This window comes from Acomys russatus, chromosome 3, assembly GCF_903995435.1.
Source record: "Acomys russatus chromosome 3, mAcoRus1.1, whole genome shotgun sequence".
NCBI lineage: Eukaryota > Metazoa > Chordata > Mammalia > Rodentia > Muridae > Acomys > Acomys russatus.
Genome location: NC_067139.1, coordinates 55149889 through 55175173, shown reverse-complemented (window position 1 = coordinate 55175173; position 25285 = coordinate 55149889). Strand labels below are relative to the sequence as shown.

The 25285-nt window shown below is 40.4% G+C and overlaps 1 protein-coding gene and 1 non-coding gene across 26 annotated transcripts in view; one reads left to right on the top strand and one right to left on the bottom strand.

The window, feature by feature from the left end:
* The window catches only part of Slmap (sarcolemma associated protein), a 121168-nt gene that overhangs the window by 21489 nt on the left and 74394 nt on the right, over positions 1 to 25285 (top strand). The gene's annotated exons all lie outside the window — the stretch shown is intronic.
* On the bottom strand, positions 20120 to 20250 carry LOC127187345 (small nucleolar RNA SNORA71). The gene has a single exon (XR_007830488.1). It is a non-coding gene; the product is annotated as a small nucleolar RNA SNORA71 (small nucleolar RNA).

Here is a 25285-nt window from a genome sequence, read left to right as displayed (position 1 = left end):
GACCAGGCTGGCCTCGAACTCACAGCGATCCGCCTGCCTCTGCCTCCCGAGTGCTGGGATTAAAGGCGTGCACCACCACGCCTGGCTTTAAGTATTAGTTACTTTTTGTTGCAGTCACGAAAATATCATGACCAAGGAAACTTAAGGAAGAAAGTTTATTTTGGTGTATGGTTCCAGGGGGAGAGCCGATATCTTGGAGATGGTATAGCTTCAGGTATGGCCATAGGATCAGGATGGGAGAGATCACATTTCTATCCACATGCAGGGAGCAGAGAGCAAGCTAGAAATGGGACACAGCTGTGAGCTCTCAAAGCCCATAGTAGTGGTGTATGTTATCCAAGGAAGAAAATAGTTGGTTCATTCAAGATGCATGTTTAAGCCAGACAGGGCAGCATGCCTATAATCCTGGCATTCTGGAGGAGGAAGAGGATTGAGAGTTTAAGGACAACCCAGGCTACATATTAAGTGGAGCCAGCTTTGGTTGCAGTTTAGACCCTCACTCAAAAATCTAAAATAAGTAAGCAAGCATGTAAACAAATAAAAAGTAGAGATTGGAGGTCTGGGATTATTAGGGCTCAGTGATAAAGCATGTGCCTGATATATAAAGCTCTATGTTGTGGTTTGAAAAGGTTTGGCTCAGTTGGGCATGGTGGCACACGCCTTTAATCTGGAGGCAGAGGCAGGTGAATCACTCTGAGTTCGAGGCCAGCCTGGTCTACAATGCTAGTCCAGGACAGCCAAGGCTACACAGAGAAACCCTGTCTCGAAAAACCAAAAAAAAAAAAAAAAAAAAAAAGAAAAAAAAAAAAAAAGAAAAAGAAAGAAAAACAAAGCTTTGGCTCACATAGACTCATGTGTTTGAATGCTTGGTCCATGGGTTTCAGTGCTACTAGGGAGTGTGACCTTGTTGGAGGAGGTTTCCTATACTCAAGCTTGGTCCAGTGTGGAGACAGTTTTCCTCCTGGCTGCCTGTGGAAGACAGTCTCCTCCTGCTGCCTTTGGATCAAGACAGGGTTTCTCGGGCTGTCCTAGAACTCACTTTGTAGACCAGGCTGGCCTCTAACCCACAGAGATCCACCTGTCCCTGCTTCCCCGAGTGCTTCTATCAAAGGCATGCACCACCACACCCAGCTAAGATGTAAACTAGAACTCTAAGCTCCTCCAGCGCCATGTCTGCCTGCATGCTGCCATGCTTCCCACCATGATGATAACGGACTAAACCTCCTAAACTGTTAAGCCAGCCCCAATTAAATGTTTGTCTTTATAAGAGTTGCCAAGATCATGGTGTCTCTTCACAGCAATAAAACCCTAACTAAGACAGTCTGGATTTTGTCATTAGCAATGCAAGTGTGGGGAAAATACGTATGTAGAGAAATACAAATTGGTTGTTGTTTTAATACAATACCTATTGCTAGAAAGGTTATGATAGTGACACCAACTTTTTATTTTGGAATTAGTGAATCCAAGATAACTTTCATTTTAAGTTTTTGAATGTAGTTTAAACTTTTAATAGTGGATTTAAAAAGAAGGGATAAACCAAAAGATAAGCAAACAGCTGTAAGTGTTCCTAGATGCTGTGCTCTGTAGATCGGATCAGGCCTTTCTTTCAACCCTTTTTTCTTGATTCACTCAAACTAGAATTGCTAACACCACCTGGCTGTTTCTTGCTTGTTGAGAGAGAGAGTTGTATGCTTGTTCTGTAGTCTGTATCTTGCTTTTTAACTGATGCTAAATCCCAAAATTCATTCTTCTGACTCAGTGGCTCACCTCATGACTCTATCCCATGCTACTCCAAAAAGCACCACTAACTTTATCATTTCAAGTAAAGCTTCTATCATGGCCTTTCTGATCTACTTGCTTTGTGGACTCATCTGAAAACATGTTTCTCCTTGTGCAGTTCTTCTTTATGGGTGGACCCAACAAACATCTTTGCACCATTCCCAACTGGTTTTGGTACAGAATAATGTTTAAGAATAAGACAATGCCAGGTGGTGGCGGTGCACACCTTTAATCCCAGCACTTAGGAGGCAGAAGCAGGCGGATCACTGTGAATTTGAGGCTAGCCTGGTCTACAAAGCCAGTCCAGGACAGTCAAGGCTACACAGAGAAACCCTGTCTCAAAAAACAAACACAAACAAACAAACAAACAAAATGACAAATTGCCTACTTGCTTTTAAAGCAAGTAATGAAAATGTATCCTTTATTTTTTCCTTCTAGTATCAAAGATTGTTCCCATTTCTGAGAAATTATTTGGATTAGTCACATGTTCCATAATTGCTATCATAGTCTGATACATTACCCACATTTAAATATGCTTCTTTGTTATATAGGGATGCTTTTTTTTTTTTTTTAAAGATTTATTTATTATTATGTATACAGTGTTGTCTGCTTGTACACCCGCAGGCCAGAAGAGGGCATCAGGTTACATTATAGATGGTTGTGAGCCACCATGTGGTTGCTGGGAATTGAACTCAGGACCTTTGGAAGAGCAGGTGGTGCTCTTAACCACTGAGCCATCTCTCCAGCCCCCGGGATGCTTGGTTTTTATACTGTTAATAATTTGTTTTACATGAAACCAGAGGTATGATAATCAAGAAGTCAGGATTGATTAATAAAACATCTTTCTGTCCATTTTATTCTGCTTTGTAGTAGTTATTATTTTATGGAAAATAAAGTCAGATGTGGTATTAGACACCTGTAGTTCCAGTACTCAGGAAAAGAGAGAGAGACTGAAAAGGCTCCAGAGGCCAGCATGGGTCACATAGTGAGACCCTGTCTCCAAAAAAGAAAATTAAGCTCGGAAACAAAAAAAACCCTATATAATCAGTTTAATATAGTTAATACTTTTCTTTATGGTAAACTGTCTTCTTCTGGAATGGTAAATGATCTTCTCATAGGTAGTGGTATATTTATTTGCTCCTTTTAGTCTTTCCACTCTAATTCCCTTGGTTACTTTAAGACCCCAAGAAGAAATATCCCTGTAAATTTGGGTTGAAATGTATTGTGACTTTGTTAGATTTCTTCTGCTCTTTGGCAGTTTTTTTTTTGGGTCAGCATGCCTTATGTATGTACACTGGTGGAAATGTTAGGTAGTTCTTGTTTTTTTTTTTTTTTTTTTTTTCTGACTTCTTTAGGTATTCTTTTTCCTGGACTTTTTTTCCTGCCTTCTGTACTTCTAACTATTCTGTCAGAAAGTATGTCAAGCATTTTCTCTACTGGTTTCTTTTTAAGGAGTTTGAGTTATTGTTTTTTCAGTTACATTAGTATTATTTCATATAATTGATTTTTAAAAATTATTTTAAATTATGTGTGTTTGTGTGCACATGAGTGCAGGTGCCCACAGAGGCCAATGGATCCCCAGGAGATGGAGTTACGGGGCTTGGTTGTGAGCTGTCTGATGTGTGCTGGCAATCACTTAGGTCCTCTGGAAGAACAGCTCGTGCTCCTAACCACTGAGCCAGGTCTGCAGCATCTAGTTCATGTAACTTTAGTGATAGTTAATGCTTGTGTGTTTCATTCATGTATCGCTTTGCTGTCTTCAGTTCTCCATATCTTCCCTTTCCTTCGCATATTTGTTCTACTGAGGCTTGCGTCCGGGACCTCATGCATGAGAGGCAAGTGCTTTATCACAGAATCACATTCTTAGCCTCTCTTAAAATTTATTTTTGGACAAAGTCTTGCTAAATTGTCCAGGCCAACAGTTTTCTGCCTTAGTTTCCCTAGTGTCTGGGATCACAGGCGTGTGCACCCACACTTATTCACTGCATGTGCCACACAGAATCTAAGAGTGAGATGTCCAACACTGGAGAGAGTCGCTCACTAGCGACTCCAGTGAACACAGATACGTGGGCTGCTGAAGTAGCCAAAGCTAGAAACTTGGGCTTTCAGTACTGAGCCCATAGAATCTATCATTAAGCTCTTTTTACTGCTTCAAAAATTGTCCAAGTTCAAAACATTATTATTTACTTTAGAAGCCTTATAACTGAGTGTCCAAGGCTTTAGTCTCATACCTCTGAAACCTTCACTGCCCTGAATGAAGTACCAGTGTGATTCCAGTACTTCCCTGCCTGAGTGTATGGTGATGAGTTCCCTATTATCTGTATTTTAAAGATTATACTTGCTTGATGCTTCTTGAAGAAAGGCTTGGTGACTGCTTACTTTTCTAGTCTTATTTCCTGTCTTCTCAGACTTCTGTTTTCCTAGTATTCCTTCAGTCTTTTCTCTTGCTAGCCCTACTTGCTGTGTTGTTTCTAATCTGTCGTTGCTCAGGCTGTTCAGTCCCCTTCCTCCTGTAGACTAAATATGGAATGACTTTATTAAGGAAACCTCTACAACTTGGAGGATAGGGAAGGTGCTTCTTCTCTGTGGTGGGCACTTTTTTTCTTTTAATGTATAAAGCAGTGTGTTTTCTAACAGTATTCTCAACTGTGTGTGGTAGTATATTCCTGTAGGTTTAGCCGCTTGGGGCTCTGAGGTGAGAGGATTGCTTGAGCCTAGAAATTTGAGGCTCCTCTGGGCAGTATGACAAGAATATCACTTCTAAAAAAAGTCTCTTGATGTCACTTTTCCTTCTATGTTTTGTTTATTTCTTTGCTTCCTTGTAAAACAAAGCCCATTAAAAGATTTGTTTGCATATGTGGTCTCTCATTCTTCTCTATTTTCTCTTGAGTTATTCTGGCTTTTATTCTCTGTTACTGTAGTTTTAATTTCATTTTGTCCCTTTCAGCTATTGTTCTTATCAATATCATTAGTGGCATCTAGATTGCTCTTTCTAGTGGTCAGTTTCTTTCTTTCTTTTTTTCTTTCTTTTTTTTTTTTTTGTATGTACACAGGAATATTTTTATTAAGTTTTTCTGAGTTTACTTACATTCTTTTGCAATTAAAAAATGTAAAAAGTCTAATGAAGCTTTTTGGTTATTTTTACTTCTTGCCTTGGAAATACAAAAAGGTATAGGATCTACTTAGAGTCCCATTTCTCAATGTATATAAAACCATCCTGAGAGTTAAGTTACAGGAGAATTTAACTTGATGCCCTTAGCCCAGATGAATCTCTGTCAGTTCATGTCTTCCATGGTTTATTTTGGTTTCCCCTCCTAGGTGAGGATGCAGTCCATGTCCTTCTCATTTGTAGCAGAGATGCACCTCTCCTGTAGAGCTGGATGCAATTCTTAAAATCAAAGGCAGTTAAGCCCCAAGGTTAAAAACTAGTGAGCCCAGGAGATATAAGTGTGGACGGAGCCTTCCAAGCACCTGTGAATTATCTCTGGCTCCTTTCCCCTGAATTCAGGAGAGCAGCCTTGCTGCTTCAGTTTTTTTTTCTTTTGGTTCTAAATTAAGCAACATTCTCAGGGCTCAAGAAGCAGCTGAGTGGAAATGGGGTTTTAGATCCAGAGCCCATTAACCTTTGATCTTTTTTTTTTTATCTTTTTAAAATTAATTTATTCATATTACATCTCAATTGTTAGCCCTTCCCCTGTTTCCTCCCATTCTTCCCTCCCTCCCATTTCTCCCCTTCTCCCCTCCCCTATGTCCGTGACCGAGGGAGACCTCCTCCCCCTATATATGCTCTCAGAATATCAAGTCTCTTCTTGGTAACTAGCTATCCTTCCTCTGAGTGCCACCAGGTCTCCCCATCTGGGGGACATGGTCAGAAAAGGGGCACCAGAGTTCGTGTGAGAGTCAGATCTCACTCTCTACTCAACGGTGGAGAGTATCATGTTCGTTGGCTAGGTCTTGGTAGGGGTTCGAAGCTTACTGCCTATATTCTCCTTGGCTGGTGCCTTAGTTAGAGGAGGACCCCAGGATCCAGATCTGCCTGTCATAAAGTTCTTCTTGTAGGTTTCCAGGACCCTGTGGGTCCTACTGTTTCCTCTTTCTTCCATGCTACTCTTGCCTAAAGTCTCAATCGGATAACCTCTCCTCTGACCCACTTTCATGGTAAGTAAAGATTTTCATGGTACGTATCCCTTGGACTAGTGTTTTGATATAAGTGAGTATATACCGTTTGTCTCTTTTTGCTTCTGGGTGAACTTACTCATTATGATAATTTCTAGATCAATCCATTTGTCCACAAATTTTGGGAATTCCTCGTTTTTAATAGCTGAGTAGTATTCCATTGTGTAAATATACCACAGTTTCTTAGTCCATTCTTCTACTGAGGGACACTTAGGCTGTTTCCATGTTCTGGCTATTATGTATAGAGCAGCTATGAACATGGTTGAGCATATGTCCCTGTTGTGTGGTAGGGCATTTTCTGGGTATATTCCAAGGAGTGGGATAGCTGGGTCTTGAGGAAGCCCTATTCCCATTTTTCTGAGAAAGCGCCAGATAGCTTTCCAAAGTGGTTGTACTAGTTTGCATTCCCACCAGCAATGAAGGAGTGTTCCTCTCTCTCCACATCCTCTCCAACATGTGGTGTCATTTGAGTTTTTGATCTTAGCCATTCTGATGGGTGTAAGATGGAATCTCAGTGTTCTTTTGATTTGCATTTCTCTGATGACTAATGAGGACAAGCATTTCTTTAAGTGTTTCTCGGCCATTTGATATTCCTCTGTTGAGAATTCTCTGTTAAGTTCCAAGCCCCATTTCGCAATTGGGTTGTTTGGTTTTGTGGTGTTTAATTTCTTGAGTTCTTTATATATTTTGGATATTAAACCTTTGTCAGATGAAGGGTTGGTGAAGATCTTTTCCCATTCTGTAGGCTGTCGCTTTGTTCTCTTGACAGTGTCTCCTGCCTTACAGAAGCTTCTCAGCCTCATGAGGTCCCATTTATTAATTGTCGACATTAAGTCCTGGGCTGTTGGTGTACTGTTCAGGAAGTTGTTTCCTGTGCCTATGTGTCCCAGGCTCTTCCCCACTTTTTCCTCTAACTGAATTAATGTCTCTGGTTTTAAGTTGAGGTCTTTAATCCACTTGGACTTGAGTTTTGTGCATGGTGACAAATAAGGGTCTAATTGCATTTTTCTACATGTAGACATCCAGTTAGACCAGCACCATTTGTTGAAGATGCTATCCTTTTTCCATTGAATAGATTTGGCTTCTTTGTCAAAAATCAAGTGAGCAAATGTGTATGGATTCATCTCTGGGTCTTCGATTAGATTCCATTGATCCACCAGCCTATTGCTTTGCCAGTACCATGCTGTTTTAATTACTGTTGCTCTATAGTACAGCTTGAGATCAGGTATGGAGATTCCTCCGGAGGACCTTTTGTTGTATAGGATTGTTTTTGCTATTCTGGGGTTTTTTATTTCTCCATATGAATTTGAGAATTGATCTTTCAATATCTTCAAAGTATTTTGTAGGTATTTTGATAGGGGTTACGTTGAATCTGTAAATTGCTTTTGGTAAGATGGCCATTTTTACTATGTTGATTCTCCCGATCCACGAACAAGGTAAATCCCTCCATCTTCTCATGTCATCTTCAATCTCTTTCTTCAGAGGTTTGAAGTTTTTTTCGAATAAGTCCTTCACTTGCTTGGTTAGAGTTACTTCTAGATATTTTATATTGTTTGTGGCTATCGTGAAGGGAATAGTTTTTCTAATTCCTTCCTCTGCCTGTTTGTCATTTGTATACAGAAAAGCTACTGACTTTTTTGAGTTTATTTTGTATCCTGCCAATTTGCTGAAGGTGTTTATCAGCTGTAGGAGTTCTCTGGTGGAATTTTGAGGGTCACTTATATACACTATCATATCATCTGCAAATAAGGATAATTTGACTTCTTCCTTTCCCATTTGGCTCCCCTTGATCTCATTTTACTGTCTTATTGCTCTGGCTAGAATTTCAAGAACTATGTTGAAGAGATAAGGGGACAAGGGGCAGCCTTGTCTGGTTCCTGATTTTAGAGGAATTTCCTTGAGTATCTCTCCATTTAATTTAATGTTGGCTGTTGGTTTGCTGTATATAGCCTTTATTATGTTTAGGTAAGTGCCTTGTATTCCCGATCTCTCCAAAACTTTGAACATAAATGGGTGTTGGATTTTGTCAAATGCTTTTTTCTGCATCTAAAGAGATGATCATGTGGTTTTTCTCTTTCAGTTTGTTTATATGGTGGATTACATTGATGGATTTCTGTATGTTAAACCATCCCTGCATGCCTGGAATGAAGCCTACCTGGTCATGGTGAATGATGTCTTTGATATGCTGTTGTATTCGCTTTGTGAGAATTTTGTTGAGTATTTTTGCATCAATGTTCATAAGAGAAATTGGTCTGAAATTCTCTTTTTTGTTGGATCTTTGTGAGGTTTAGGTATCAATGTGACTGTGGCCTCATAGAAGGAATTTGGTAATATTCCGTCCATTTCTATCTTTCGGAATAGCTTGAATAGTATCGGAATTAGCTCCTCTTTGAAGGTCTGGTAGAATTCTGCACTGAAACCATCTGGCCCTGGGCTTTTTTTTGGTTGGGAGACTATCAATGGTTGCTTCTATTTCTATAGGTGAAAATAGGGCTATTTAATTTGTTTATCTGGACTTGGTTCAATTTCGGCAAATGGAATCGGTTGAGAAATTTGTCCATTTCCGTTAAATTTTCGAATTTTGTGGCATAAATGCCTTTAAAGTAGGTTCTTATGATTCTTTGTATTCTTCAGTGTCTGTGTTATGTCTCCCTTTTCATTTCTGATTTTGTTAATTTGGATAGTGTTTCTCTGTCTTTTAGTTAGATTGGCTAACGGTTTGTCTATCTTGTTAATTTTTCAAAGAACCAACTCTTGGTTTTGTTGATTCTTTGGATTGTTCTCTTTGTTTCTACTTTATTGATTTCAGCCCTGAGTTTGATTATTTCTAGGCGTCTACTCCTCTTGGGTGTTTCTGCTTCTTTGTTTTCTAGAGCTTCCAGATGTGTTGTTAGGTTGTTTATGTGGGATGATTCCTTTTTCTTTTTGAAGGCGCTTATTGCTATGAATTTTCCTCTTAGCACTGCTTTCAATGTGTCCCACAAATTTGGGTATGTTGTTCATCATTTCATTGAATTTCAGGAAGTCTTTTATTTCGTCCCTTATTTCTTCCGTGACCCATGTGTCATTAAGTAGAAAGTTGTTTAGTTTCCACGTGTTAGTGTGCTTTTTGTTATTTCTGTTGTTGTTGAAGTTCAGCCTTAGACCATGGTGATCTGATAAGATACAAGGTATTATTTCAATCTTCTTGTATCTATTGAGGTTTGCTTCATGACCAACTATGTGATCAATTTTAGAGAACGTTCCATGGGGTGCTGAGAAAAAGGTATAATCCTTTGCATTTGGGTGGAAAGTTCTGTAGATATCTGTTAGATCCATTTGATTCATGACATTGGTTAATGAGGTTATTTCCCCGGCTTATTTTTTGATTCAAAGACCTATCCTTGAGTGAAAGAGGGGTGTTGAAGTCTCCCACTATTATTGTGTGGGTATCAATTAGTGGGGCAAGCTTTGTTAATAACTCTTTTACAAATGTGGGAGCCCTTGTATTCGGAGCATAGATGTTCAAAATTGTGATGTCTTCTTGGTTGACTTTACCTTGACGAGTACGAAGTGACCATCCTCATCTCGTTTGATTAATTTTGGTTGAAAGTCTATTTTATTAGATATTAGAATGGCTACCCCAGCTTGCTTCTTGTGACATTTGCTTGGAATATTTTTTCCCCAACCTTTTACTCTGAGGCAATGTCTGTCCTTGTGGTTGAGGTGTGTTTCTTGAATGCAGAAGAATGTTGGGTCATGTTTATGCATCCATTCCGTTAGTCTGTGTCTTTTTATTGAAGAGTTGAGACCATTGACGTTGAGAGATATTAATGACCAGTGATTGGTAATTCCCTTTATTTTTGGTATTTGTAACAGTTGAGATTTTGTGAGGTTGTGATTTTGCAATGGTATATTTACATATTTCCTATGTAGTTTTGGTTGTAGTTTGACCAGTTGGGGTGGAGTTTTCCTTCTAATAGCTTCTGTAAAGCTGGATTTGTGGCTAGGTACTGTTTGAATTTGTTTTTGTCATGAAATAACTTGTCTTCTCCGTCAATGGTTATTGATAATTTTGCTGGATATAGTAGTCTTGCCTGGTATCTGTGTTCTCTTAGGGTTTGCAGCACCTCTGTCCAGGCCCTTCTGGCTTTCATGGTCTCTGCTGAGGAATCAGGAGTAATTCTGATAGGTTTGCCTTCGTATGTTACTCGGCCTTTTTCTCTTGCCGCTTTCAATATTTTTTCCTTCTGTATATTTTGTGTTGTTATTATTATGTGGCGGGAAGATTTTCTTTTCAGGTCTATTCTATTTGGTGTTCCGTAGGCCTCTTGTATGCTCATAAGCATCTCTTTCTTCAAATTGGGAAAATTCTCCTCCATTATTTGATTAAAGATGTGTTCTGGGCTGTGGGGTCGGCTGTCCCGTTTCTCCTGTATCCCTATTATTCGCAAGTTTCGTCTTTTCATGTGGTCTTTTAATTGTTGAATGCTCTGTGTCAGGAACTTTTCAGATTTAGCATTTCCCTGAATGGTTGTTTCCAGTTCTGCGATTGTATCTTCAAGTCCTGATATTCGTTCTTCCGTTTCTTGCAATCTGTTAGATAAGGCCACCTCTGAGATGCTTGCTTTCCTCTTTGCAGCCTTTTGATCACGTTTTTCTTCTGTGTGTTCCTGCATCATAGCTTCCATTTTTATCTTTATGTCTTGGACTGTTTTAATGATTTCCATCATCTGGTTATTTATATTTTTCTGAAATTCTTCAAGTGCCTCTTTATATGACTCTTTTAACTCTTCAGCCCTCTTGTTTGCCTCCTCCTGCATTTGTTTACAGATTTTATTTGTTTCTTCCATTATCATCTTCTTTACTAAGGACTTGAGGTCATTTTCTTGCCTATCCATTGCTGTTAGGTTCTCTAGGTTGTTTTCATTGGGAATGTTGGAATCTGGAGATGCCAAACTGTTTTGGTTTTTGATAGGATTCTTACGCTGCCCTCTTGTCATTTTGATGGCTCTGGTGTTGGAAGGTATTTTGTAGTGACCTTCGCTGGTTGAGAGTGGTTAATTGATGACTGATTATAGGTCAGGTGCTCTTGCCTGTGGGGATCAGGGGGTATTTTTGTGGAACAGGTAGGTGATCCGGTTTCACTCCTGGTGGTTTTCGTCTGCCCCTTGGGTTCCAGGCTGAGCAAGCCAAGGTAGGTATCTGTTTGGACTTTACTGCCGTAATTCAGATCAGCAGTCTTGGGACCTAGAATAAGGTCCGCACACAAACGTTCTGGCTGAGTAGGTTGATCTCAGCTGCCTGTCCTACCTGTGGATTTGCAGTCAAGACCCCAGGTAGATCAGATCTTCTGGGTGTGTAACTGTCTTTTAGCTCTGCCTCTATACCCTGTAGCAGTGTCCAACTTCTCCCAGTACTATATGCCTAGAGGGACCAAGGTCGCTCTTGGTCAGCAATTAGGCACTACACGCAAGACCCTCTTTTCGACTCCCAATAAAGTGAGAATGTCTGCCTTGCTCAGCCAGGATCTCCACTGGACACTCTCATTCAGGAAGCAGGGAGCGCTGTGCCAGGGCCTTGGGGCTGGGCAGTTAGTAATACTGGCTCTGCAGGCCTCTGGCGGCCACTTGTGGACCCAAATCTTTCCGCCGGGGTATGTGAGTCCCCCTCACACTCTGGGTCAGCAATTAGACACTGCAAACACGACCCATCCACGTCTCGTCTCCCGATAATGTGAGAGTACCTGTCTTGCTCAGGCCAGGATCTTCCGCTGGGCTCACAGGGAGCGCAGGGACAGCTCAGGTGGTCTCTCTCTCTTCGTTCAGGGAGCAGGGAGTGCAGTGCCAGGGCCTTGCGGTTGGGCAGTTAGTAAGACTGGCTCTGCAGAGCTCTGGCGGCCGCCCGCGGACCCAAATCTTCCTGCCAGGGTATGTGGAACCCCTCACACTCTGGGTCAGCAATTAGACACTGCAAACACGACCCATCCACTTCTCGTCTCCTGATAATGAGAGAGTGTCTGCCTTGCTCGGGCCAGGATCTCCAGCTGGGCTCTCACGTGCTGGGAGCAGGGAGCTGGGAGCAGAGCGTAGGACCAGTGCCTTGTGGCTGGGTAGGGACAAAAGGGTTGCAGAGCTCTGGCGGAAGCCCGCGGACCCAGGTCTTCCCGCAGGGCAAATAAGTTCAGCTATAGCTCTGGGCAAGACCCACGTCTCCCGTTGGGTCTGTGGAAGCAGCGCAAGGTGATTTCTCACTGCCGCTGTTTGCAGGCTCAGTCCGCTGTGATTGGTGTTAAGTTTGGCCCCGGATGGCCAGCGAGCTGCAGTCCCACTATAACTGTCTCTGTTGGGTCCCGCCGCCTGTGTTTTCAGTCGGCCTGGGCGGGTGACCTCTGCAGTTTGGGGTGGTGCGGAAGGAGGAATCCTAGGGCAGATTCATCCTCTTCGCTGAGATTGCTCTGGCTGGGGACTCTGGAAAAACCCCTCCCCAAACAGCGAGTCTGTGCTTTATATACAGGCTGCAGTTTGCATGTGGATTCCGTCTCAGAGTTTGGGGAGTGCGTTTAGCACCTCCGGGATGTTGCCTGACCCAGGGGGGTAGGCCCCCTGTTTGGTCTGCGGCCTTTGGGGCCCCACTCACCTACAGTTCTCAAAGTCCATCAATCTGTTGCTCCTCCTATGTCTCTGGTCTCCACGGAGTAGATCAGATACGTGGCTTAATGGTTGGCGCCATCTTGCAATCCCCCCCCCCCTTTTTTTTTAATGTGTAGCCCAGGCTGGCCTTGAACTCATGATCCTCCTGCCTCTGCCTCCTTCAGCAAATCCTACCGGCGTGTGCCACCGCTACCGGCAGTTTCTGTTTCTTACCTTACTTACTCAGACCAGCACCACTTCATCCCAGAATTCCTGGAACACTCTTCACACCTTCACACAGCTCTAGGAGTTAACCCTTTCTCAATGTAGTTTTCATACTTGCTTATTATTTTTCACAGTTTCTTACTCCTCCCACCCCATTAAAAAAAAAGATTTATTTATTTTATTTATTACATATAACTGCTTTATCTGCAGAAGAGGGCAGCAGATCCCATTATAGATGGTTGTGAGCTACCATGTGGTTGCTAGGAATTAAACTCAGGACCTCTGGAAGAGCAGGCAGCGCTCTTAACCACTGAGCCATCTCTCCAGCCCCACAATTTCTTACTTGATCTTCATCTTCCTGACCCTTCAACTTTGAGTTGGACATCTTATTTATCTGTATTTGATCTGTTGGTGATCTCATTTACTTTTTGACTTTAAATTCTGTTTATATTATGATGAAAGGCAAATTTCCTGGGCCGTTGTGTAAAAAACGTTTTGTAACATTGCCTTAAGTGTGGGGATCCTGGAGAGCATAGGTATATCAAGGCCCTTGGCTTAAATTACCTCCAGACTAAAAACAACAACAACAACAACAACAACAACAGTCCCAAACAGAACTGGTTGGTTGCTACAACTTTTCTGTTTACTTAGTTCTGTAATTTTTTTTTTTTTCCTGTGTTTCTCTGTGTAGCCTTGGCTGTTCTGGACTCACTTTGTAGACCAGCCTGGCCTTGAACGCACAGTGATTTGCCTGCCCCTGCTTCCCTAGTGCTGGGTTTAAAGGCGTGTTCCACCACACCTGGCTAGTTCTGTAATCTTAAAAGAAAAAAAAAGTTGTTGTAAAAAACTCTTAAAATTGAAAGTCAGCGATTTTTATTCCCAAAGGCAGTAACTTTACTTCTGAATGGTGTTTTCTTGTGCGAAAGGTGATGGATAACACACTTACTGTTACTAACTATGCAGGTGCAGGTACATGTAGGCGAGTAGTTGTACTCTGTTGCTCTTCACCTTATTTTCCAAGACAGGATTCCTCACTGAACGTAGAGCTTACCTATTGGACCAGGCTAGCCCACCAGCAGTCTTTAGGGGCCTGCTCTTCTCTGCCTTTCTAGCACTGGTACTGTAGGTGCATAGGTGCATACCACATGACTTTGAGTGGGTGCTGGGCTCTGAACTAAGTCCTCATGCTTATCCTGTAAGCACTTTACTGATCGACCATGTCTTCAGCCTTTGCTGTTTCCCTTCCCATTTACCCTTATACATTACTTTCCACTAATGACCATAATTATTGAAGACTTGTTGGGCTTAGAGAATAAAGATTTACATCCTAAGTTAAGAGTTAACTCTTTCAGATTTCTATCTGTGGAGATAAGCACTGTAAACTATTGGTGTCCATTCTTAACAGTTTTTTGTTTCCTAATAGAGTATATAATTGATTTATCAAAATAAATGATATCTTCATTATATTTTAATCCTGGCACTATAACTCTATTATTTGTGAAGATTGCATTATATTTCATCAGATACTGGTAATATGGATTTTTGCTGGTGTTTTGTCTCAAATGTGCAGTTTCCCTTCCTTAGCCTCTGGAGTGTTTGGCTTACAAGTGTTCAACAAGCCCTGTTTCTCATACAGTTTAGATGGACATCAGAGTTATTTCCAGCTTCACTATGTAGCTCTCACTGGCTGGCAACTACTGTGTAGTCCAGGGTGACCTGGAACTTAAAGAGATCTGCCTGTGTCCTGAGTGCTAAGATTAAAGGTGTAAATATAAAAATAAAAAATAAAAAAATAAAATAAAAAAAGGTGTGTGCTACCATGCCCATTCTTGATTTTAAAAGAATTAAAAACATTGACATTATCTTTATATACAATGACCTGTTGCTCTACTCAGCCCTCTCACCCCTCCCACTTCTCCAAGCTTTCCTCTTTCTAGTCTGTCTTCCCTTATATCTGTTGCCTCATCCTTCTGTCTTGGTCTCTATCCTTCCCTCTCATTTTCTCCCCTGCTTCCTTTTTAGTCAGATCCTCACAGGTAGTCACAGCTATTGTGTGTTGATGATTGTAAGGACCACCCTATATTCAGAAGACAGCACCCTGCGCATTGCTCCCCATGCTTTACTTCCTACAGTCTTTCCACTCTCCTGCGATGTTCCTGGGCCTTGGATAGGGTGACATAGATAGTCCATTTGGGGCTAAATACTCAGCTGGCATGTGCCTCTGCTTTAACTTGCTCACTGCTGCAAGAGGCTTCACTAGTCAACTCTGAGAGCTGCAGTAGTCTATGGGTATAAATATGTATATTTAAAAAGCAGTTTAAATATGTGTCTATTTGGCAAAACATCAATATTAGATTCCCCAATAGGGCATGTGACCTCCCGTAGGCATTTGACTAGTTCTGTGGTGCCAGGGATGTATTCTCTCCCATACAGTTGCTTCAGATCCAATCAGAACATTCAGGTCCTAGCATATCTTGCCAGGCAGTCAGTATTGAAACAGGAAAAATAAAAAGCTGGGTGTGATTATTCTGGCACTTGGATATCAACTATCCAAGAGCAAATACAACAGTCTGTAGTATTTGGGAGCCTGTGAGGACTGCCTGGCCAATCACAGGTAGTATCCCTTATCTGGTACTAGAATTTTGGTTTGAAAACCTATGATTTCTGGGAGCAGCCTATTCATCACACAGACTACTTCTGTTCAAATTTGGTTTTCTTTTTTGTAAGTCTATGAAGTAGTAGGTTCCTATATGACTTGTTCATGCACCATTAATTTTGATTGATCTACTCCCCTAAGCCCACATTTCTTCAATTTCTTTATACCCCCATCCTCTATAAATCTTTTCTTCCCTAGTATTCTCTTCTCTACTTATATATAAATATGTTTTACTCTTCCTGCTCTGCTCAACTCCCTCTGCCCCCATGTCTCTTTTCTCTATACCTGGGCTTGACTGACACTCATTGCAACTTAACACAACTATCTGAAAAATTGAGTCCAAAATCCACATATGAGAGCGAATACCCAGTGTTTGTCTTTCTGGGTGTGGCTTACCTCACTCGGTACAATATTCTCTGACTACATTAGTTTTCCTGCAGGTTTCATTTTTCTTTAGTGCTGAGTAGAATTTCATTCATTGTATGAATGATATCTGATAGTCACATATTAATTTTATAACTAGTGGTTGCTGGTTGAATTCATGATCATAGATGCTCAGGAAATGGCAGGTGAGCAATAGGAGAAGTCTATACTCTTAAGTATTACTCTATGAATTAGTTAAATATTTGAAGTATTTGCTTACTGCCTATTTTGTATGCAGTTTATTAAGGGCTTACCAGCAGAACTTCTTCAAGGGACTTTTAGTGGTTGTAAAGAGGCTTTGTTTGATATTCTTACTTTTTTTTGTATAATCTTTGGGCATACCATTCAACTAGTCTTTGTTCATATAAGATACTACTTTGTGTGCAGAGTCCACAGCCAAACTCTGCCTAGGCAGGGTAAGTAAGTCCTCAGTAGTTCCTGCCTCACAAATATGTCTGTCAGATATATTGGGCTAGAGGGCTGAAGAAGATGCTCCAACATTATAGAGAGTTTTGGGTGGCTACTCAGGTAGAAAACTGTCTCTGTCATCTTCTCATTTGGAAAGCTACTAACCTGCACTTCTGGCATACTCAGGTAATCAGATTTATTCCTTCTTAAGTCTCTGATGGAATTGAAGGCCAGGTAGCTTAGTTTTACAATAAAGCTTAGTTGTTTAGGAGTTAGGATGTTTTTAGGTCTAGATAGATGTTTTAAGTTGATAATGACAGTATGTGATGGAGATTTATTTACATTCAGGAATTTAAATGTACCAAGATAGGAAAGATGTTCACTTCAAGGCTGTCAAATACAAATAGTCAAATCATTAAGGATGGTAGTTTATTGTTTATTTGTGTAATAATATAAATGTATATGTAAAGATGTTTAGTTAATAAAAAAGATACTGCTTAATCATGATATCCATGAATTTAGATGAGGTAATATATATAAAGAAGCTAGTCTAGGGGTTGGAGAGATGGCTCAGAGGTTAAGAGCACTGTCTGTTCTTCAAAGGTCCTGAGTTCAATTCCCAGAAACCACATGGTGGCTCACAACCATCTATAATGAGATCTGGTACAGGCACACATATGGGCAGAATACTGTATAAATAATAAATAAATGAATCTTAAAAAAAAAAAAAGAAGCTAGTATAGGACCTGGGATAAACAAATACTTACTATGCTTGTGGACATGGAAACTGAAAAACCTAAATTTATTAGGCCTATGTGTCAGATAGTTGGTATGAGGTAGTATATGTATTATTTCAAAAAATTTTAAAACCTGCCTTTCCAGATGGTTTTGCAGCAGAAGGTCTGATCGTTTTATTTTCACCATTACTACTATAGATCTGCCGCCTGGCAGCCTTATCTTACTGATATACATTTTTATGTTTTTATTTCTTTCTGAAATAAAATTGTTCCTATTTCATAGAGGGTTGAAAGAAACAGAAGAAGCACTAACATCTCCAAACAGAGATAGTAGAGCAGAGTGGTGAAGTTAAAACAGTTTAAAATCTCACACCTGTAGTCCCATCTCCTGGGAGCTAGGGGCAGGAAAATCAGGTTTTAAAGGTCATCCTTTCCTACATAACAAGTTCAAGGCAATCCTGCATGAAGTCTACATAGCCTGCAAATGTAAGATCTTGTTCCAGAAACAAACAATAAACTAAAATGTTTAAATGCACTCTTTCCAGCTTTGCTTGTTTGGGAATAATTTTAGCAAGTTACCTAATCTCTTTTAATTCTCAATTATTTTTCTCTAGTGTGGGGTAATGTAACAAGTGCCTTAAGTGAAAAAAAAAAAATGTACATAAAGTAGCTTGTCCAAACACATAGTAACCACAACACAGATTGTGATGATTGTGGATTATTTTGTTATTGGTGAGCAATGAATTCCTTGTTCAACTTTGTTCTCTGTGGATAAAACTTGTAAATAGCTCAATTCTGGGTGGAAATGGCATTGCTTTTCATGGAAGTGAAAGCATTCAATTCTTTGTGTGTGTGTGTGTGTGTGTGTGTGTGTGTGTGTGTGTGTGTGTGTGTTCGTTCTCATGTGCTATAGCTCATATAGAAGCTTTCTTTTTCTACTGTTGTGTTCTAGGGATTAAACTTGGATGACAGGCTTGATGCATGGTTGTGTACACATTTTATTCCAACATCCAGGAGGCAGAACCAACCAAATGTTCCATAGTGAGACCCATCTCCAAACAATCAAACAAACAAACAAATGAGTGAAATTAATTAAAAGAAAATTCCCTCTCCCTCTGGGATCTCAAGATTTTCCTGGGGGAGATGGTCAGGGCTCATGCTTAAGCCATAAATGAGATAGAAATTGAACATGATCCTTTCTGTTACTGAATTTCAGTTCAAAATTTTAAAGGAATGAGTTATTCCTGGACGGGGTATTGCTTATGCTGAGAAGTGGGTATCATAAAGAGTGTTGGAGTGTACTGGTGTTTGATACCTGAATTATGCAGAAAACCAGGAGCCGCTGTGCTTAACCATGTAAGGAGTTTATTTCTTTAGCCCAAATAGCCATTTACCATGATAAAATAGTTATTTCTCAGATAAAATTATTTTCTCCTGCTTTGTATCATTGTTCTTATTTATATTTATTCACCTGTAGTTAGTAAGCTTACTTTTCTTTTTCAAAGAAAAGAATATTTGCTCAAGACTTTGACTATTTATATATTCATTATATATATCATAGGATTTCTCTCTTTTTTTTTTTTTTAAGCAATTCCTTTTTTTTTTTTTTTTTTTAAGTTATTTATTACGTATACGGTGTCCTGCCTGCATACCAGGAGAGGGTACCAGATATCACAAATGGTTGTGAGCCACCATATGGTTGCTGGGAACTGAACTTAGGACCTCTGGAAGAGCAGCCAGTGCTCTTAACCTCTAAGCCATCTTTTCAGCCCCCACATAGGATTTCTTTAAATATTACAATTTCTTTGAAAAAGAAATGTATGTAAAGTCTAAATGTGTTTTCTAAGAAAAGACTAAGTTACTGGCAAAAGTGAGCAAATCATGATCCCTATTTCTAGTGACTGACTGCAGCTCACCCTACTTGTAGTTGTTATCTCAGCAGACGGTAGAATGTTTTTGTGTTTTATTTTTTATTTTATTTTATTTTTTTTTTTTGAGGTGGTTTGAGACTGTTTCTCTGTGTAGCCTTGGCTATTCTGGAACTCAGTGTGTAGACCAGGTTGGCCTCAAACTCACAGTAACTTTTTTTTTTAATTAATTTATTCTTGTTACATCTCAATGTTTATCCCATCCCTTGTATCCTCCCATTCCTCCCCCCCCCCCATTTTCCCATTATTCCCCTCCCCTATGACTGTTCCTGAGGGGCATTTCCTCCCCCTGTATATTCTCATAGGGTATCAAGTCTCTTCTTGGCTACCTGCTGTCCTTCCTCTGAGTGCCACCAGGTCTCCCCCTCCAGGCGACATGGTCAAATGTGAGGCACCATAGTACGTGAGAAAGTCATATCACACTCTCCACTCAACTGTGGAGAATATTCTGACCATTGGCTAGATCTGGGAAGGGGTTTAAAGTTTACCTCCTGTATTGTCCTTGGCTGGTGCCTTAGTTTGAGGTGCTATCTCAGAAAGATGGGAATAGGGCTTCCTCAAGACCCAGCTATTCCACTCCTTGGAATATACCTAGAACAATTTTTAAAAGACATTTTTCTTTTTAAATTTTAGTGGAAAAGTTTGCAACAAAACGCAGGAGGAAATCTCTTGTCACTTTAGTCATTCCAGGCACTAGCAGATGGACACAGGGATAGGACCTAGCTCTCTGAGGTTCTTTGTCAAGACTGTATGCTGGAGTCTTCCACACCTGAGCCAATTACTAAGCAAAGTAAAAGCTTTTTCCTGATGCTGGACAGTGTCTCCAGTTTCACTTTGAGTGGTGATCTTGCTGTCCACTCTGGCTATCTGGTACCCACACGCACCTGGAAGGCAAGGAGGAGGGGTGAGCTAGCCTTCTACAGGCTTCTGGAGACCTCTCCTCTGCAGCAGCTATGGAAGGCAGGGAAGGCTGTTCGACAGGAGCGTATGACTAGGGCTGATGGGATACTTGCAACACTAGGCAGAATAAAACCCATAAAGAGTTTATTACTCTGTAAGGGACCCTGCCTTTGCCTCTCTTCAGTAAGCCTCTGAGGACACTGCCTAACGCTGGTAGAGGACACCCAGTGAGCCTGTTTTCAGCAGCCAGGAGACCAAGAGGCTGCAAGAAAGATGTGTTGCAAAGCCTCAGGGTTTGGCAAGGACACGAGCAGACCTTCTAAAGACAGGGCAAGGCTTTCGGCATCCTCTCCTGCAGTATCAATGACCAGGGCACAGGCAGCCCACAGTTGCTTTTGAATACAGGATCCTAAACCAATATTTTAATCAAATCTATTATTTGTGCCTTCTGTCTTAGGAAATCTCAAATTCCTTGTCGGGTGCTAAGGTCCCCCATTGCATTCTGTCTTGGATTTCTGCACTTGTTCCTCTGGTTTTTGTTATTCTTTAGGGCTGGGTCCTAACTATATATAAATGGACTACTGTACCTGTTCCTCTTCCTCTTTGCCTCTTCAATCCAGTCACCACCCTCATACATAAGTGTGACTTAGAAACAATTATGCCGATCTGCAATTCACATCAACCTTGCAGAACTTAGCTATTTGATTCATACTCTCCTGACTTATTTTTACTGTTTCGTTGTATGTGATTGATTTTTCTGTATAGTTGGGTGCTCAGTAAGTATTGTAAACTAAAATGATTTGACCTAATGATAGATTCACAATTGAAACAAGTTCTAACTATTCATGCTTCAATAAAATTTCATAATTTTATGAGGTTTTTATAAGAAGCTTTGATTTGTAGATCAGTGTGCTTAATTTAAGAAGGAAGGTAGGCTAGCATTGTCGTGTTTGTTGTTTTGGAGCCATACTGTCAAGTCAGCAATAGCTATGAGACTGGAACAATTCGTTTAATATACTCGAGTCTCAGTTTTTCACTCTATAAAATAGAGATGTTAATATCTTCTTGATAATCTTATTATGAGGACCGGAAGTGATGCAAGTCAAACATCTGCACATCACACAGGGTCTGTAGGTGGTAGCTGTGATATCACATAATCCTTGATGTACAAGTCTGTCACCTTCTTGGCTAAATTTATTCATAGGCATTCTAGTCTTTTATATTTTTTTTAAATGGAAGGACTTTCTTAATTTCTATTTTGGGGTTGTAGAAATATAGCTGCTAGGCTAGGGCTGTAGCTGAATGGTAGAACATTTGCCTAGGGTGTACAAAGGCCAAGGTTCCATCTCCAACCATCAAACAAATGGAAAGGGCTGTAATTGAGAGATACAATAGCTCTTTCTGTGTCAATCTTATGCAGTGCAATTTCTTGAATTTTTTTTTTTTTTTTTTTAGCTTGAATGGTGTTTGGTGCATTCTATGGGATTTCTAGCTAGAAGAGCATGTCATCTGTGAAAGGATGTATTTTACCTTTCCCCTTTCAGTCTTGTCTTTTTTTTCAGTGGCTAAACATTTTAGTATAATATTGAGTACCAAAATAATGATAAGACTAGATGTTTTTATTTTCTTCCCGATCTAAGAAGGAAGCTGCTATTCTTAAAAAAAATTAATATGATATTGTGACTTTGTATCATTTATTTATTTACTTTGCTCATATTTAGCCCTGACCCACCCACTGGTACTTTTCTTCCCTGAAAATAGTCCCCTTCTGCTTTCATTACACACACACACACACACACACACACACACACACACACACGCGTGTATGTATCTATGTCTATATGTGTATGTATATATGAAATATGTCACATAAGAGAAAACATGTTGCTGTTTGTCCTTCTTTTGTTCACGCTGCGTCTTAACTTTAGGCATATTACTTACTTTTCTTCTTGCTGTAATGACATACCTGACAAAGGAGACTTAAGAAAGGAAGGGTTCATTTGTATTCACAGAGTGAGAGTACAGTCTACCGTTGAGGAGTATGAGGCAGCTATTCACACTATATCTACTCAGCCAAGAGAAATGGATGCTGGTGCTCAGCTTACTGATCTGAGGCCCAAGCCATAGAATGGTGTACCCACTTTTAGAGTCAGTCTTTCTATCTCAACACAATATAAAAACTCCCTCATAGTCATACCTGGAAGTTGTTTTCCATGCTAATGTCTCCAAGTTGACAATCAAGGCATACCAGTACAGGTGCCTTTCTCCCTTCATAGCCTCCCTCTTTCACTTCGATGTTTTCCACACACTACAAAGAGAGATGAGTCCTCATGGCCATTTTCTCTTCTCTTTTTTTCCTTCTTTTCATTCTATCACCACTAGCCTGTGGGATGATGTGCCCACTTCCAGAGTGGGTATTCTCTCATTTAAATTTCCCTGGAAACACATGCCCAGACATACCTGGACGTGTGTCCCAGAGATGATTCTAAATCTTGGAAAGGTGACAGTGAATTCACCAGCACAATGTGTATGCTCTGTGTATGAGAGAATACATGCAAGGTTTGTCTTTGTGCTCTGCCTTATTTTGTTTACTGTGATGATCTCCCAGTCCACCTTTCCGCGTGTCAGAATTTTATTCCTTTCTATGGAGAGCAGTTATCTCAGCACCATTTGATGAAGAGAATGAGTTTTCCTAAAGTTTTTTTTTTTTTTAGATAAAAATCTTTGTTAAAATTTAGTTGGCTATAGATGCATGGGTTTATTTCTGGTCTTTTATTCCATTAATCCATGTGACTTTTTTGTTAGTATGGTGCTATTTTTGTTATTGAATCTTTATAATATAACTGAGGTCAAATATTGTGATACCTTCACCATTGCTTTCTTCATAGGATTGTTTTGTTTGTTTAGGAACGTTTCTACTTAAATGGGAGTTTCAGGATTTTTTGTTTTGTTTTGTTTTGTTTTCAGGTTCTGTTTAGAGTACCATTGAAATTTTGACCTGGAATGCATTGACTCTGGATCATATTCATTAATACAGCCATTTCTGTGGTGTTTTTCTGTGAATCTGAGTTTGAGAAATCCTGCCACCTTCAGTTGTCTTCTTCAGTTTCTTTAGTGTTCTTAAAGATTTATTTTAAAAATTATGCACATACATGTGTCATGTGTGATATACATGGGTGGTGTCCTGAGAGACCAGGAGAGGATATTGGATTCCCTGGAACTGGAGCTACAGGAGGTTGGGAACTGCCCTGTGTGGGGTCTTTTGGAAAGAGTGCCACCAAGCCGCCCTCCAGCCCTCGCTAGGGTTTGCAGCTTTCATGGCAGCTCTTTTGCTTCCTTGGTTAGGCTTATTTTTAGGCATTTTACTCAGTGGGAAGGTCGTGTGTAGATTTCTCCCCTCTGATTTCTTTCTTAGCAGGTTTGTTATGGGTGTATAGAAAGTGTTTTTTTGTGTGCTAATTTTGTATCATGTTGCTTTTCTGAAATTGTTTATGAGGTCTAAGAATTTTCTGATGGAGTTGGGAGGGACTTTTAAGTCTAGGATTATATCATCTGTAAGCAGTGATGGTTTTCCTTCTGTTCTTAGCTCTGCTGTCTTCATAAGTATAGAGAGAATGGTCACTCTTTTTTTTTTCTCCTGTTTTTTTTTTTTTATTAATTTATTCTTGTTACATCTCAATGTTTATCCCATCCCTTGTATCCTCCCATTCCCCCCCCCCCATTTTCCCATTATTCCCCTCCCCTTTGACTGTGACTGAGGGGGATTACCTCCCCCTGTATATTCTCATAGGGTATCAAGTCTCTTCTTGGCAACCTGCTGTCCTTCCTCTGAGTGCCACCAGGTCTCCCCCTCTAGGGGGCATGGTCAAATGTGAGGCACCAGAGTACATGAGAAAGTCATATCACACTCTCCTCTCAACTGTGGAGAATATTCTGACCATTGGCTAGATCTGGGAAGGGGTTTAAAGTTTACCTCCTGTATTGTCCTTGGCTGGTGCCTTAGTTTGAGCGGGACCCCTGGGCCCAAATCTGCCTATCATATTGTTCTACTTGTAGGTTTCTAGGACCCTCTGTATCCTTTTGTTTTGCTATTCTCCCATGCGTCTCTCATTTAGAGTCCCAATAGATGCCCTCCCCTCTGTCCCAGTTTCCTGGTAAGTGAAGGCTTTCGTGGGATATGCCCCTTGGGCTAGTATGCAGATATAAGTGAGTATATACCATTTGATTCTTTCTGCTTCTGGGTTAACTCACTCTTTATGATCATTTCTAGCTCAATCCATTTATCCACAAATTTCGGGAATTCCTTGTTTTTAATAGCTGAGTAGTATTCCATAGTGTATATGTACCACAGTTTCTTTATCCACTCTTCTACTGAGGGACACTTAGGCTGTTTCCATGTTCTGGCTATTATGAATAAGGCTGCTATGAACATGGTTGAGCAAATTTTCTTGTTGTGTGCTGGAGCATCTTCTGGGTATATTCCAAGGAGTGGAATAGCTGGGTCTTGAGGAAGCCCTATTCCCATTTTTCTGAGATAGCACCAGATAGATTTCCAAAGTGGCTGTACTAGTTTGCGAGAATGGTCACTCTTATCTCATTGTTTATTTCAAGGAAGTGCTCCCAATTTTCTTCTATTAATGTAATGATGGCTATACGGTTGTTAGACTTAATTATGTTGAGATGTAGTACTTCTAGTTTTAGTTTCTTTAGGACTTTTATAATGAAGGAACTTTGAGCATTGTCGAAGGCCTTTTGAGGATTTATTGAGTTGATTGATTTTTTTTTTTTTTTTTTTAAAGACCATGAGCTAGATTACATATTGATTTGTGTGTGTTGAGCCATCCTGTTATCCTAGAAATGAAGTCCATTTGGTCATGGCATGTGATCTTTGAAATGTGTTATTGAACTTACTTTGCTAGTCTTTTATTGAGAATTTAAAATTTTACTTATTATTATTGTGCATGTGTATGTGTGAGTACATGCCTGCCATGATATGTGTATGGGGATCAGGGCTCATCTTTGTAGAGTCAGTTCTTCTCCACCTTTCTGTTTTTTTTTTTTGTTGTTGTTGTTGTTTGTTATTATTTTTTTTTTTTTGAGACAGGGTTTCTCTGTGTAGCCTTGGCTGTCCTGGACTCGCTTTGTAGACCAGGCTGGCCTCGAACTCACAGCGATCCGCCTGCCTCTGCCTCCCGAGTGCTGGGATTAAAGGCGTGCGCCACCACGCCCGGCTTCTCCACCGGCTTCTGTAGGTTCTGGGAATTGAACTTAAGTTTCAGGCTTGTAGAAAGTGCTTCAAATTTTTAAAAAAGTTTATTTCATGTGCAGTGGTGTTTTGACTGCATGTATGTCTGTGTAAGGGTACCAGATCCCCTGAAACTGTAGTTACAGACAGTTGTGAGTTGCCATGTGGGCGTGGGGAATTGAACCCTGGTCCTCTGG